Raw genomic sequence first — 4,780 nt, forward strand, 5'->3', positions numbered from 1 at the left:
AGCAGGAAAAGTAGAAGCATTCAAAAAACTGCTTGTTGACTCAAGGCTGGAAGCATCATCAGTTGAGACAAGAATTTGGGATATCAGGCAAAAACTTGGTGACTTTGAGACTGGAAACAGGAGTAACTGGATTAGAACTATGCACAGCATGGTTAGAGAAGGATTGGAATTATGGAATCATGGAGTCATTAAGGTGGGAGAAGACCTCTAAGAACATCAAGTCCAACTCTTCCTCAGCACTTCCAAGCCCACCACTAACCCATGCCCTCAAGTGCCACATCTACACATCTTCTCAACATTTCCAGGGGTCATGACTCAACCACTACCCTGGGCAGCCTATTTCAGTACCCGACCAACAAATCCAAAATATTTAATTTTAATTAATAAAAAATAATCTTCTCTCATGAGCGTGTAACCATGGACACATATGTGAGGTGGAAATTCCTGGCAGAAGAGGTGTAGGCAGCAGCAGTGAGAAGCACCAGGAGAAAGAGGCTGCTGAGATTTTGGAAGGAGCCGGGGAGCTTGGCATGTTTGGCCAGCTGGAAAATGGCTGGGAAGAGCTGGGATTGTTCTCTATGAATTTGCTGGTGGGGCTGGGAAAAGGAGCAGCAGAGGAGAGGAGGACAGCAGGGAGGGAGAGGAGCAGTTTTAACTGAAGAACAATGTTGGCATGAGAATAGATGAGTATAAACTGGCCATAATATGAAGTTCTAAACCACCCTTTTAAAGACGTCGTGGTGGCAAATAAAACTAAAAGAATTTAAGATGCAGCTTAATAAATTTATGTATGAGGACACAGAACACTGTACCTTGTGACAGGAGAGACTGGACTAGATCACCCAGGACTTGCCAAGCATTTATTTCCACAATTTTTTTTGGTATTGTCACAATATTAGAAACATTGTTATACAAACTGAACTCAAATACAAAAACCACAATGCCAGAAATCAATGAATTCATTTTATTCATACAGTATGACCAGTTTATGTTCATCTAATGTAAAACATGTGGGGCTTGGATGAAATCTGCTACAGTACACAAAGTCAGAGTATTTAGAGTTTAGGAAGAGAGAGCACAGTGTACTTGGGAAGGGGAAACTGGTCTGCCCAAGCTCATCTCAGGGATTAGAATAGGCTCTTGACACAGCCTCTTTGCAAAAATATTCCCAGGAGAACACTCAATGGATGGAACACATAGGAATTGTAGAGTGGTCCTTGCCCTTACCTGACTGGGTGTATCAGAGTTTGCAGCCACACAGCCTTATCCCACTCATAAAACATGACAGTTACTGAGAAAAAGAGCTGCAATATTTGAGTTAATGATTTTTGAAGCTGACATATATTGTATAAAATATTATTTAAGAGGACTTCACAAAACAAAAAAAGGAATCCCATGCAATTGGAGGTTGAGGAAGACAGAGCATGATACTGTAGACTATTTCCAGATTAAGTTGAACAAGTAATTTACAACAAATAACGCATTCAGGGGCTTACAGAATATGGAGTTCTGTTTGCTTTCTTCTGTTGTGAAATATATGCAAATAACTTTTAAGTCTTTAAACTTGCCTCCTGAGTTAATATGAAAAAACCCTTTTCAACCTTTTGCAAATATTATGAATAGTCATCACATCCACTAAACTGCTCAGGCAAAAGGACAAGAAAATGATATGGTTCCATTTTCTACCAGGAGCACTGGACAGATTTACACCAAAATAAAACCCTTTTGGGGGGGCTTGGTGCTAGTAGCTATGTGACAATTTTACCTTAAAACCTACATATAATTCTGTCTTATGCATTTGGAAGCAAATTAATTATCTGTAGAGAACAAGGGAGTCTTGTATTTATATCAGCCTTGTTAAGAATTGTACAAATGTTTCATATATTGAAATTTTGATATGTGCTTGGATACCGTGTTGAGCCTCGAATTCAGATCCAGTCTTTTGGGACCCTTCCAGAAAGAATATCCTACCAAGGAATTTACTTTTTCTTGAAACTTTTATCAATTATGTTTCACTCTTCTAGATTTTAGAAGTAAATTAATTTAATATTTAATTATATTCCAATTGTACTCAGTCTCTGGTTATACTCATAACCCTATATTTTTTGACCCACAATGAACTTCTAGTGTTTCTTATACAATAAAGGACAGAATTAATTCACAGTGCCTCAGTTATGAAACCAACATGCTAAAATTGTTTATTTCCAATGAGAAACAGTAGTGACATTCAGCTCTATGTTTGCTGTTTCAAACCACAAGTTCCAGCACATTTTTCTCTTTTAAACAGCAAGTTTAGTACTTTCCAGTGACTGTAGATGTGGCAGTTTATGAAGAAGAAAGGCACAACCATTATCTTTAAAGTAATCAAAAAATATCTAGCCAGAGATCTTAAATCCATTTGCTGTACTCTGTCAACTATACCTTATCAAATTATCCCTACCTCAATTATATCATTAGAGTAAGAACAACAACAAAAGATCATCCATGAGCTCATTTGTAAAAGGAGCACGTTGTCAGATTTCAGAACGCCTTTTACTTCTTACCTCAAGTGAAAATTCTGGTCAGAATCTCCAATAGATATGTTCCCATGAATATAAACCTTAGACAGTCACTCTCATTCCATCAACTAAATTTTATTTTTAAATAGAAATTATTTCCTTTTGATAAAACACAACTGACCTTCAGACTTTTGAGCAGTTGCAGCTCTTTGCTCAGGTAGTGTCCATGAGAGGACACTGGAAAAGCTTCCCTAAAGGTGATTTGGGATCTGCATAAAATAAACAAACCCAAAAAGGGGACCAAAAGCAGGCTACAGGTTTTTGTGAGGCCACAGCTTTTTTTTGGCTACCTTACAGAGGCTGTGAGTGGAGAAGGTGCCTTGTGAGATGTGCTGTGGGTCATCCTCCTGTTGGACTGAGACAAGGGAATTACAGGAGGAAAAGGAAAGTCCAGAAAGGAGCTGTTGGGTTATTTAGCCATGTGTTTTGTGGCTGGGACCCCAAGTCTGCCTGGCCCTTGTGCAAGGGCTCAGAGAGGGACACCTCCAGAGATACTCTGGGCATGTGGTGACATTTAGTCCTTTATCTGGTCTCCAGAACAGCTGCACTGGAACAAGCTGCTTGAGCAGGCAAATAGTTACTAATTATCAGGCTATTTTCCTGAAATAAAATCAGGCCAGCCATCACAACAACTCTGAGACTCTTCAATCAGCTACTTGTGGGGTTTTCATGGGTGCACTGACTCTCTGCTTGACCAGCCATGGTCAAAATTCAGACAAAATGTTAAAAAGAGCCAATAGAAGACTGTTTTAGCTTTAAAATTAATGTTCCAGCTGACAAACTGTGCAGGGGCTTAACCTACATTAGAACATATTTAATAGCATAATTTAGCCTCAAAAAAGAAAAGCAAAATAACTAATGATGGACAAATTTAGGGGTCGAATCTAGTTCAGATAAACATTCAAAAGTTCAGATGTTTAACCAAACCTTATCTTGTCCATGAAAAGCCTCAAACTGAAGGGCCATATCAAATATAAGCAAAGCACAGGAGGTTGTGGAAACTTTTCCTCACAGAAGGAAAACTATTATCAGAAACCTGCACCTTATTGCAGCACTCACGTGTAAAGCAGTTAAGCATCAAAGCGAAAGCAAAACATTTCAGAAAACTGCTTCATGGTCACAGTAATATTTGGATGAAATCCAACACAGAGAAAAGAAAATAATATTAAGGGGAAAGATAATACAAATGCAATTAGACTATCAACCAATAAAACTTGATAGCTGAAACCTTCCAAGCTTAGAGAGAAAAAGGAAACTGGAGATCAGAGGACTCTGCCTTTTGAAGTCTTGCTGTCCAGATCCTGGGGACCATTATCCAGCTGAGTATTTTAAAGACATTATGAATATTCTGTCACAGAATGAGAAAGCTTTATTGCTGTGAATGACCTGTAACTTGAGCAGGGACAGCTACAAATGAATTCCAAATAAACAATTGTTTGGAAAAGGTGAATTCTGCTAGCTTAGCTTTCTGGGTTACAACTCACCAGTTGAAGAACTTGCTTTCAAACAGCATTCTCCTCGTGGGTTATTGATAACAGAAGGTAAAATTCTAATGGATCATCTCCATTCTCACAGTCTTCAAATACAAACAATTTTTAAAAAACTCTATTAGAAAAGATGAGACTGCTGCTCTGCCTTGCCTGCCACTGTTTCTCACTCAGCAGGCAACATCTGCTACAGCACCCCCAAAAAAAACCAAATTCAGACAAGAGATGCAGCAAACTACAGCGTTTCAGGATTCTTTCTTTCCATTTCTCCATGTCACCATGTTTCAATCATCCTATTTTCTTATGCCTTTCCCTCACATTTTCTTCTGCTTCCATCCCTACAGCTACCTGTGAAAACAGAAAAAAATTGCTTTTCTCATAGTTGAACCCCTAATTCAAACCATCAGATGTCAAAACAAAAGATACTTTAAACCAGACATCAACTGTCATTTAGAAATGACTGTGTGCCTTGCATTAAGAGCAAAGTTAAAACAATAAATCAAGTATTCCACTGCTTGTAATTGCGCCTTAATATCAGTTCTGCCCTTGATCCATCATATTGAGTGATCAGATAACACAGTATAATAATCCAGGTGTTACAGTGTTTTCATTATTTATTCATTAATTTTTAGTGCTATCTTTTGATTTTCATTCAAACACATCAACTCTAATACTTTCAAAAGAAGAAAGGAAGGTAGAAGCATTATAGCACCCTAAAATAATCATTAAATTTTA

General features: G+C 38.0%; 1 protein-coding gene across 1 annotated transcript in view; it reads right to left on the reverse strand.

Annotated features, from left to right (window-relative positions):
* The window catches only part of ARHGAP15 (Rho GTPase activating protein 15), a 319,884-nt gene that overhangs the window by 139,656 nt on the left and 175,448 nt on the right, over positions 1–4,780 (reverse strand). The window lies entirely within an intron of this gene.

Source organism: Geospiza fortis, unplaced genomic scaffold (assembly GCF_000277835.1).
Source record: "Geospiza fortis unplaced genomic scaffold, GeoFor_1.0 scaffold112, whole genome shotgun sequence".
NCBI classification, from domain to species: domain Eukaryota; kingdom Metazoa; phylum Chordata; class Aves; order Passeriformes; family Thraupidae; genus Geospiza; species Geospiza fortis.